Here is a 12,485-nt window from a genome sequence, read left to right on the forward strand (position 1 = left end):
TAAAAAAGTGATTTATTTATTTTTATGCAGATAAGTAGTTGTAGTACTTATGCCCTTGTACTCCATGATATAGGGTCGTTTTGTTCCCCTTGTACTACATGATATAAATTTTATGACCAACTTAAAACAGCTGTCTAGAGTAGCGCGCGGAAAAACGAACTTCCGGGAGTATTACTCTCCCGAGCGGGTCTTTATGTAGAGGATGTAAACTTGACAGAATTTCCCGCCATCTAACAACACTGCTGTAGGTCTATTTAAGGGCAATACATAAAAGGAATTATCATAACACAATTACATTTCGAGAAATCACAGCCTAAGACATGCTCATTAAAATACTTATAATACTTATTGATGCCCCTAATCCTTCATTAGTTTTCAATATCTTCGAATTTCAGGATGGGTGTTTTAAGTTCCATGTTTCACATTTACAAGTATAATAAAATTTATCAACAATAATTACAAATTTACATAGAAATTTAATTTTTAAAGTGTCAGTTTTGTAACAGTTTGTTTAAACACTTTCATTTCTTCCAATTTTTCTCAAACAATATCAGGTACTACCATGCTGCCATCTATGAATACAGTTTGTACTACAAATGTTAATAGCAGCAGGCTGGATTAACTGCTGGCTGGAGGATGAAGAATAAAACTTTTTGTACTTTTTATTATCATTATTGGTTTCATATAGATAGGGTGCTGAACGGGACGCAAACTGAAGATCAAATCAAATCAATTATTATTATTATTACCTTATTATTCTACAAAGTCTACTTTACAATGCCGACTGCAGCTGATACCATTATCATGACACGAGAGAATAAATTTCATTCATTTTAACAAAAGGATCCAAACAAGGGATGCACAAAGAAATATTCGAAAATAAGTCTTGTATATATATATATATATATATATATATATATAGGGGGGGGGGTATGTGTGTGTGTGTGTCTAACAGCGTCAATGTCACTATGATATGTTGGAAAATTTTAACATCTTTAAATGAATCTTTTCTTGTGCAAGGAAAGCAAATGTCAATGTGAATGATAAATATCCCAAATTATTTCCTAGTGACATTTGCTCTTTTAAACCCAAGACACACACACACACACACACACACACACACACATACAGTTTGCGTAATAAGACAGGGGGGCAAGGGGGCATTGCCCCCCAAAGTTCTGGTAGAAGTTATTTGGGGCGCCGGCCGAAGGCGCCTAATGATTACTTTGCCTTTTTTTAAAAGCCGATTGAAGATTGAAAACTTTATGTACAAAAGCAGTGTTTTGTGTGGACTGCCAAATCTTCGACAAAATATAGAGTGCAGTGCTTTGTATTATTATAACTAATTGACACTTTTGCTGTTCCTTTTGTATTGATTGTCTAGGGCACCTTTGATACAATAAAATAAAGAAATAAAAATAAAGAAATCTATATACAGTCAAGCAGCGATATAAACATTTTATTAATCCTTTATCGCCCCTCATTATGTACGGGCGACATAATGCTTCGATAGAACAAAAAAGGAAATAATGTTACAATCATGGAGCATTGTAAATATATTAATTATTCCTTTCGTCGCCCCTGATTGTATAGGGGCGCCTTCGATAGAACAAACAAGGATGTGATATTGCACCAAGGGTGCTGTAGATGTATCAATTATTCCTTTTGTCGCCACTGATTGTATAGAAGGGCCTTCGATAGAACAAACAAGCAACTCCTCAGCTACCGCGCAGGAAACAGACCCCGAAAAGACTAGAACACTCGCAAACATCCGCGAAAAATTACCAATTCAACACCGCAGAAGAGAAATTACGCGCAACCTATTATGAATGTTTGGACAATATCATTTGCAAACTTTAGTCGATTCCATCAGCCTGAACTGAAGAAGTATCGTGCAATAGAGGATGGAATTCTGGAAGATAACTTCGCTCACGACATTAGTGACATTTTAAAAGAATACCATGTCAGACCGGACCGACTACAACTACAGATGCAACAGTTACTCACCACTATTCCCACTTCAAAAAATCTGAGAGACCTGCTTGAGAACTTCAAGAAACTCTGTAAAGAAAGAAGAGAGTTGTTTCCTGAAGTGTTGAAAATCCTTCGTCCCCTGTTTGTCATCCCAGCGACAACTGCAACTGTCGAGAGAAGTTTGTCAATGTTGCGGCGTCTCAAACTTATCTGAGGTCCACAATGACCCAGGGAAGACTGAACCATTTTGTAGTTCTTAATGCATTCCCAGACAGGCTTGACTCACTGGACGTGAAGGAATTTTGTAGAGAATTCACAAATAGCTCCTACCGTGCAACTGTCTTCGGAAAAGTGTGAATTCTGCTCTTTGAAGTGTGCAGTTTTTGTGTCAAAATGAGCTATGGAACCACAGTGGCTCGTTATTTTTTACATTGAACATTTAATCAAATTGAAACTATATTATTTCGTTCTTGTTAAATATAAAAGTTAGATGTTACGTACGCAAGGGCTCAAAAAATGGCTTTTAAAAAAGCTTTTTCCACCTCTTTTATTCCTGTCAAATTTTGAACTTTTTTAAAAATATTTCAACTTTAATGAAGAAAGTACTTTCCACCTTTGTTCCCCATTATAAGAAGAAAAAGAGACTTAATTGCTGCATTCTGAAGAAAAATAAATATGAGAAGTTCAACAATCAAGAATAATCGATCACTCATAAGAAAAAGAAGGGCAAATATATTAACCCTTTAAGGACTTTTGGTACAGATCTAAACCATGTCGTCGACCTTCGGAATTTGCTTTATAAATCTCTAGTAAAGCTTTTCACACCGCGGTTTTCTGCATTCATTCAAGCGGGGAAGCATCAAGGAATGTGTTTCATGGGCATTTTGCAGTCACGATTGCGATGCCTGGGGGCAGTGACGTCACAAAAATGGACGAAGGAAGAAAGAAAAGGATAAATTTTAGAGCTCTTTTTTTAAAAAAAAATCCTAACACATCGCTATTAATCCTAGGATCATGGTCCATACCTAGTTGTGTTCGTAATAAAGAAATGTTTCCAACTGCACCACTCAAATTTCTCTACTGTGTATCAGAAGCGGGAATATCCCGCCCAAAGTGGAAAAAGGGGATTTTTTTAGATCTTTTTCCTTTTTTTGGGAATTCCTCCCCTCAGGGACATGTGAGTGGTGCCGTTTAAAACCTACTACCATTCAAACAAAACAAGGTACACACCATGATCGTAGGATAAATAGTGATTTTTCAAAACAAAAAAAAATCTGAATTTTTCCCCTATTACACATTTTTAGTCAACGGGTTTAGTAAAGTAGCTACAGGCCATCCCTATTTGTCTTAGGATCATGGTCTGCACCTCATCTTGATCGTAATGATGCAATATTTCCAACGGTACCACTAACATTGCGCTGTTATGTACCTTAGGAGATAAGATTGCGAGAAAGTTAATTTTTGAAAGTTTAAATTTCCCGCTTTTCTTTATACATTTTGGGCGGGAATTTCTCCCCTCAGGTACATGATAGGGACATGCAAGTGATACGATTTAAAACGCTGGTTCATTACAAACAAAAAGGTACAAACCATAATCCTACAATAAATAGTCTTGGTGCTAGAGCTGATTTACTAAATTTCCCTCCCCATTTTTGGGTAATAGTTACTAATGTATTATTATTCAATAAGCTCTAGCGTCAAGGTTATTCATTGTAGGACCATGGTTCGTACCTCATTTTGTTTGTAATGAAGTAACGTTTCGAACTGTACTATCTGCCGTGGCGCTAGCATGTATCTAGGGGAAGAAATTCTCAAAAAGGTTATTTTTTCCTGACAAAAATCTCTTTTTCCCAATTTGAGAGGGATTTTTTCACTTCAGGTACATAACAGAGAAATTTGAATGCTACAGTTGGAAACATATCTTCATTACAAACACAAAGAGTTACTAACTTATCTTCTGCCTAGGTGCGACGCTAGGCTAATGTAGACAGAGGAGGCCCTGTTAATGACACAGGAGTTGAGTTGAGTTGAGTTGACTTTGAGTTTAACGTCCCGTTCAGCAGCAAGACTATATGAGGCGTGAACCTACTGATTAACGTAGAATCCAAACCACATGAGCTCCCGCCGGGAATCCAACCCGGGTCTCCCACGCCAAAGGCGTGTACGCTAACCGCTTAGTAATGACACAAGAGTTACTGTGCGCGATATGACGGGTAGATATGCGGTAGATGGACATGAAGGCGGTGATCTTACACAAGTGCGAAGTCTGGGTGATAAGGTGGTAAGGTACCGTATAGCAATAGCGTATGAAGAGTAAATTAAGAGGGAGGTGGTAATATCGTGGCCGAACAGATGAAAGGGCGAGGTAATGCATGGTTTCGAAAAGCAATGGTTGCTCTTGCTGGAAGCGAATAGTGATGAAGTTTCAGCGGAGAGATTCAATATGATAAAGCAATGTAGCAAATGTTATGAGAGAATACAAGTAGCGAGTCGAACTAGAAAGAGAAATACGATGAGCGATATAAAATGCATGTCGTTCGAAGGTTGCCAGTTTGTAGTAATAGGAAAGTGGAGTTGAGTTCCAGGCAGTGAGCCCATAGGTAAGTACGGGACGAAGAAAAACCTTATATGTGTTTAGAATGATGTGTGATGTAAGTCCCCATGTCGTGCCAGTCAGACGTTTTAGAAGATTGAGACGTTATAAACTTTAGTTTTAACGTAGTTCAGATGAGGAGTCCAAGTAAGGTGTTGATCAAATATAATGCCGAGATAAGTTACTGTTTTGCTGACACGAATTCTGAATGGAGAGAGAGAGAGAAGTTATGGATTTCTGTGAATTCTGGAGCGTTTGCGTGGTGGTAGAAATACGATGGCCTGTGTTTTTGAAGCATTGATAGTGAGCTTCCATTTTCGACACCACTGAGAGAAACGATCAATTGATTCTTGTAATATTAGGTTGATGTGTCTGATGCTACGGCCGAGAGCGAGGAAAGCGGCACCATCGGCATACTGGACTGTATGGGCGTCTGCGGGCAGAATCGGGAAGTCTGAAACAAACAACAAGTAGAGTAAGGGGGGATAAAGCTGATCCTTGAGGGACGCCAGAATGTAGAAATATTGGATGAGACAAATGATTATTAATATAAACATAGGTAATGCGGCAGGCCAAAAAGTGATAGATAAAACGGATGTATGGTGTTGGTAATTTAAGTGTGATGAGTTTGAAGATGAGAGCGAGATGCCACACTTTGTCAAATGCTTTTTCTAGGTCAAAAAGCACATGACAGGATGGGCGTACAGAGTTATAATTATTTGTAATAAGTGTGCTTGGCCGTTGGAGCTGATCATTTATAGAGTATGACGGGCGGAAACCGGCTTGGTAAGATGGGATGATATTGCGTGCACTGAGATAAGGATGAAGCCTAGTGACGAGAATGCGTTCAAGTATTTTGCTAAAAGTTGAAGTCAGTTGGATAGGGCGATAGGAAGATACGGCGCTGGGTGGTTTATTCCGCTTCGGGAACATGAGCGTTTTAGACATCTTCCCATTCAGCGGGAAAAAATCTGTACAAAGGATGAAAGTGAATATCGAGGCTAATAGAAGGAGGGGCGATGGCGGAGTTTCCTAGATATGGCAATATGTAATTGAATCAAAACCTGGAGCAGAGTTTCGTTTAGTCTGAACAACAGAAGTGATGTCGACAAGAGTGATAGGAGAAGTGAGTTCATTTGGCGCCAATGTATGATTGGCACTAGGTTGGAAGAGAGGAGCTGCTGCGTTGGCTTTATCTACTGAGCGAGAGAAAATATAATCGGATGGTTGAGGAATAAAGATGTGTTGGAGGTAGTCGGCAAAGGCGTTTGCCTTGTCCTGATGAGTAGCAGCTTGACTGTTGTTGATGATGAGTGGGTAAGAGGTTTTACTGAATTTACCACAAAGCGCATTGAAACGTTTCCAGAAACGTGAAGGATGTGCCGTGTTGGCAAGAGTTTTAATTCACTGGCGCTTTTTGTACGCTTCAATATAGTTTTTTACAGAACGTTGGAGCTGATTGTGAAGACGTAGAGCTTCGGGATTTCGTATCCGGACGTAGTCACGATATGTTAAACAAGAGCGTTTGATCTGAGCTAGGTAGTGTGGAGGTAATTTAGGTTGGTATGGAGTAGCACTAGAAGTTGGGATGAACAATTGAGATGCACGGGTGATCTCAGAAGTGATAGCGTGGTCATATAGCTTGTCAGATGATGTAGGAGGGTGGAGATCTGCGACAACATGGGTAAGATATGTGCGATATCGATTCCGCTTGGCCTTATCAAAGCAAGGCGTTCGAAGTGGTGAAGGTGCAGTATGTGAACGAGCGGTGCCAAAATGATATGAAAGTTTTACCGGGACGTGGTCACTACCAAAAAGATCAAGGACATTGATTGTACTGTTAGCGGCGAGTCTATTTGAGGTGATGGCGATGTCGGGAGTGGTATTGGACAAGGGTCTAGTAGCAGATAGGAGAGTATGTATTATGCCGGTAGTGTGAGTGGTGATATGGTCTGTAAAGCGTGTGCGTTCATTGGGAGTGCGACTATGAAAGTTGATATCGGCAAGAATGATGAAATGTTTATAGGTGTTAGAAATATGACTAAAAAATTCAAGTGGGATGGGGTGACCGGGTCGAACATAGATAGTAGCAAAAGTGATGATTGACTTGAAGTACAATGTAATGATGATATGCTCAGAGAGGTGTGGAACAAGACAAATGTGATGACGAGATGGTATGTGATTGCGAAAGCCAATTGCTACTCCCCCATTGGCCCGTAATGCAGGAGATATATTGTCATGACGAATGACTGTGTAGCGAGGAATATTACATATGGTAGACTTGGCGAGAAAGGTCTCATTCAGCAAGAATACAGATACGTGTTCTTCGAGTAACAGTGCTTCGAAAAGGGTTTTATTGGTAGGTAAGGAACGAATATTCATGAAAAGAAAGACTAAATCCATAATAACGGGTAGGTGAAGCAGTTGTTTCTTGATGTGATGTATGAAAATGAACGTAATTGTTTGTATAGGTGGCGTAGAAATTGGCATTGAAGACTGATTTAGCAGCTTTGGTAAGTTGTTGTAGAACGCATGTAGAATGTCCGTTGCTTTGAAATGGATGAATGTTTTGTAGGGTGAGCGTGAGAAATTGAAGAAGCTGCTGGATGGTAACTGGATCAGTGGTTTGGAGATCGGTGTTAGCTGGAGAGTCTGGCATCCGGAGCGGTACGACTAAATCAGGATGTTGTTGATCAGGTTGAGGTTTATTCTTGCACTTATAACTATAGGCCGGATGTTCGTGGCATGTGGAGCATTCAGGTGGCTGTTGAAGGTTGGTGCAGAGGCGCGTAGGATGGGGTCCTGTGCAATGTCCACAGACTGGCTGATATTTGTAATTTACCGTGTTTTGATCATTGTAGATTTGACAGTTTTCGCATCTCACAGGAAGAGGAGCTGGAGAGCGTGAAGGTTCAACCTTGTGCCGACGTTTATAGATGTATGCGCCAACAGTGAGTAGTGCATCTATCGTATCTTGTGAAGGCGTGAGATCGCGTACCATATAAGTTGCACCTCGATTGTTCCGTACGCGGATGACCTTATGAATGTTATGTCCCTCATGTTGAAACTCTTCATGAATTTCGGCGTCGGAATATGTTGGGTCAACTCCCCGGATGACAACAGATAGATATGGTGGTTGTTTAGGCGGCGGTGCTTGTTTTTGACGTGTAGAGGAGAGAGATATAAGAGTAGCGTTTTTCCCGAAGATCTCAAACGAGGCCTTGTTTCTGACAGTGATAGCGAAATGCGGATTTATGGACTTTAAGATGCAACCGTTATGTGTTTTTAATTATTTCTGCTAGTGGAATGCTTGGAAGATATTTCCTAAGTTGTGATGTGATGAACTTTTCATTGCTGTACTTCGTGTCATAATTTTGAAGAAGGAATGAATGTAGAATCAGGCGATAGGAGGCTGATTATTGGTGAGAGATGGTTGAGAATTTTAAATGGTTGTATTGCTATTGTCATCGGCTGCATCCATATCAGAATTTTCTGAAATGTCATCTCTGTGTTGCTTCTTCGACTGATGTCGAGGCTGCTTAATAGTATCAGCATACAGTTGTATGTTTCGAGGAGACCTAGACCGGGTGGAGACATTTGAAGCTGTTGTAGCGGTAGAGCTGCCGGATATGGTTTGCTGCCGGTTGTCAGCATCTTTCCGCTTGATCACTTTCGTGCTCGAAGCAGACGGAGTGACAAAAGCCGGAGAAAGACCACCGTGCCGTCCATCCACCTTTGGTCCAGAAGCAGCTTGATCTGCCGTAGCAGAGGTCAATAGATTTCTGGGGAGCCGTGAGACTCTAACATGAGGTGTTGATGTGTGATGAATATGATGAAGGTAGGACAACCCGTTTGGATAGTTGTCCAGGAGGAGTGAACCCTCTGGCTCGATCCGTAGATCCGGACGCCCTTGGCTTAATAAGTCTGACGGACGGATCTCTAGAAAAAAAAACAGAGGAAGAGGCTTAGGATGTGGAAAAGGAAGGATAACTCAAAACTCGTCACCATGTATAAGGTAAAGCTTCAGAGCAAGCTCTGGGAAAGTATGGTTCAGATGAGGTTGACAGGCCGGTAGCCAGCCCCAAAATGTAGTTAGGGGGCTGAAGTTAGGGGGCCCGACCCCAAAATATAGTTCATCACCATATTATAGTTCATTTGTAAGTCTACCGTCAACATTTTACGGGAACCCGCTAAAATTTAGGTGGAGCCCAGTCCCCCTAGTCCCCCCTGGATACGGGCCTGGAGGTTTACTACCCTATTACAAAAGAGATGCTCCAATTATCCAATGGAAGCATGTATAAGAAGGACCCGGAAGAGACACGGATTGCGAGAGGATGAGAACGACATGGAAGACATTCAACATCCCAATTTTTAATTAAGTGTAAGTAGACCTGTATGATGTGTAATACTTTTGTTTGTTTTTATCTTTCTCCGACAATAGAAGTACCCAAGGTGCTGCCATCTATGAAGAGCCTTTCTGCTTCAAAAGTTAAATGAACAGCTTATATTGTTTGTAATCTTCCATGTAAATAATTTTGTGCTCTTTCCATTTTCTGACAAAGTTTACAGTAGCAGAATATATTTTACGTATACATATTTTCTTCTGCAGATTCTATACATTCTGGTAACACATACATTTTACCCATTTTATTTTTTGCATTCCCTCCGAATGAATTATTTTTATTGACTATGTGGTTTGCGAACTCTTCCGATTTGATCATTATCGTACGGAATCATTTTCCGGGTCAATATCTACAATACGATAGAGCTCCTTCATGGCTAAGCGGTTAGCATACGCGCCTTTGGTGTGGGAGATCCTGGTTCGATTCCCGGTGGGAGCTCATGTGGTTCGGATTCCACGTTGATCAGTAAGTCCACGTCTCATATAGCCTTGCTGCTGAACGGGACGTTGAACTCAAAATCAACTCAACAACTCTACCATGCTATAAAAGTATTTACAATGCAGAAGATGATGCTTAGAAAAATACTATCAGTTCCCTTTCATACACCTCGTAGACAATATCGAGAGATCATCGTCTGAGATTCAACACCACGTATCTCCAATTTCGGCGAATTTGAGTTTTTGATATCTTTAGAATCAGTATAGGATGGCGCACAATTTGGTTAAGTAGTACACCTATATCACGACAAATGGTTCTGTTATTCCCTCAAAGCAATACCAAGTATATTGAGGTTGAAGCTAGTTTCTAAACAGTTTTTTTTTTTTTTTTTGTCTCTTCTGTAAAATTGGTGAAATGTTACTTACACGGTATTGAATCTCAGACGACGAATACTATTCTCGAAACAACTTGATTCATGCACATGAATAAAATTTTTCTGCTAGTAAAATTTTCTGCTAAATTTAGATTTCACATAACAGAACACTAGACCATCAATCATATTCGTTAAGTTGAGTTGAGTGGATTTTGAGTTTAACGTCCCTTTCAGTAGCGAGGCTATATGAGACGTGGACGTACTGATTAACGTGGAATCACAACCACATCAGCTCCCACCGGGAATCTAACCCGGGTCTCTCACACCAAGGACGTCATACGCTAACCGCTTAGCCACGAATGAGCTCTAATCATATTCGTATACAAAAATTTCTGATTAGCAAAAAATCAAAACTCGTTGTACCGGTAAGGAATAAGATTTGTCAAATAAATGCCAAAGTTGTAGTTTGAGACACTCTTTAATTATTGTTATATAACCAGTATTATATTATAATAAGGAGGAATATATTCAATCAAACCATTCTGTATAAGAACAAGACTAAAATTTGTGTTGAGAAAATGTAATTGTAAGTGCAATTAATGTTTAATGATTACTTTACTATATTAGTACTATTGTTATGTTGTATCTTTGATTTTTTCTGAATGTGTAGTATCTGTAAGGTATTTTTTGTATCTTCTGACGAAGCCACAAACTAAACAAAATACCTAAGGCGGAATAAATAAATAAGTAGATTCGAAGTTCAAAATTTGAGTATCAGAGCTTCAACCTGGGTTTCATTCCATAATAGTTTTCTCAAATTTTGCTGATCGAAAAGCAACAAAAGAAATGCAACAAGCATTTAAAAATCTTAATGGCGGTTATCACAAACAAAAGCACAGGTTTTGCATTGTGTTACACAGTATATCTGACAGTGACACCAAGAAACGAACAACTTATCATATTGTTTATAATGTTACATATAAATAGATTTGTGACCGTATTCATTTTCTAACAAAATTTACAGTAGTAGAATATATTTTACGTACACACATTTTCTTCTACAGACTCTATACATACTGGTAGTACATACATTTTCCCAGTTTTATCTTTTTTAATTCTCTCTGTATTAATTATTTTTCCTGGCTATTTGGTTTGCGAACTCTTTTTTTGACTTCGTGAACTCTTCCGATTTTGACTCTTATTCGTGATTTTGACCTATTCCATTTATTTTACTTTCCCAATTGTTACCGTTTCCATTTATTTTAATATAAGTACTTATTTTCATTATTGTCATTTATAAAGGGTACACATCAGGGCCGTCGCGTGGGTCGTAAGCGCTCGGAGCGAGAATTTCATGGTGCCTCCCACCCAGCGTGTTATGAAAAACAACCACAGTTTATTCTGTATTCCTAGATTTAAATATGGAATGTAAGATCATAATGTAAGATAAAACAAGTTAGTAGTATGTCACATTTTTAAAAAGTGAATGGCTTTTGTAGTTAAAACATAAAGGTTAATGAAAACATAGTTTCGAATTATTGAAATCGAGTGCTATTCTTTCTTATTTTGAACTGGCATCAACATAGTAATAGCATAGAATATACAAATATTAAATTCCAAGATTTAAAAAACTCACAGAGGGCTGGAGAGAGTTTCACTTGAATAATCCTAGACAATGTTTTACATTACCTGTAATTTTCAAGTACAATACTCCATCAGGAGTCCCTCAAGGATCTAATCTAGGTCCCTTTTTGCTTCTTCTTATTATTACTGATATTCTTCTGTGTATTAAAACTTCTAGTCTCAAGTTCTTGTATTAAGTATTAACTCTGTATATTAAGTTATTTTTGCCAATAATCTCAAATTATACTCCAAAGTAAGTTCAATTGATGACAGTGGGAAAGTTCAATAGGATCACAAAGAGTTCAAATATGGTGTAATAAGAAATTATTAGTCCTTAATGTGTCCAAATGTAAATCTGTATCTTTCACGAGGAAAGGAAGTCCAATTAACTTTGCCTATACAATAAGTGGCACTTCCTTGTTTACCCCAAATACTATCAAAGATCTAGGAGTTATATTTGATAGCAAATTAACTTTTTTTCAACATGTTGACAAAATAACGAGTAATCCATATAGAAACCTAGGTGTAATTTATAGGATAGGGCTGGATTTCAACAAAGAATCAACATTTATAAGGTTGTATTTTTCGTATGTGAGGTCAAAATTAGAATACTATTGTACTGGTTGGACACCAAATGTCACTAAATACTCTGATGCAATAGAAAATATACAGTTATATTTTTAAAAATGCTTGCATACAAGAAAACCGGTTTCTACTCAAGTATGTCCCCTATGAAGACTTAGTAACGAATTTTAGTTTTTAAACATCAGAAAAAGGATATGGATGTTTGATCTGTTGTTCTTACATAAATTATTAAACGGTAAAATTGACTGCCCAGAATTAGTTTCAGAAGAATTATTACGTGTCCCAACAGGTAAGACTATAATAGCAAACACTGGGACATTCTATTGTAGAAAAGCAAGAATTAATATAGTTCTATTATATAAGTCCCCTCTGTGGATAATGTGTGCTTCACGTAACGAAATAATTACATTTCATGTAGCAGATGCGTTTAGTATGTCCGAAAACAAGATTAAAACAATTGTCTGACAATGACTTCTGCATAATTAAACGACGTATA

Source organism: Thermobia domestica, chromosome 16 (genome assembly GCF_964235325.1).
Source record: "Thermobia domestica chromosome 16, izTheDome1.hap1.1, whole genome shotgun sequence".
Classification (NCBI taxonomy): domain Eukaryota; kingdom Metazoa; phylum Arthropoda; class Insecta; order Zygentoma; family Lepismatidae; genus Thermobia; species Thermobia domestica.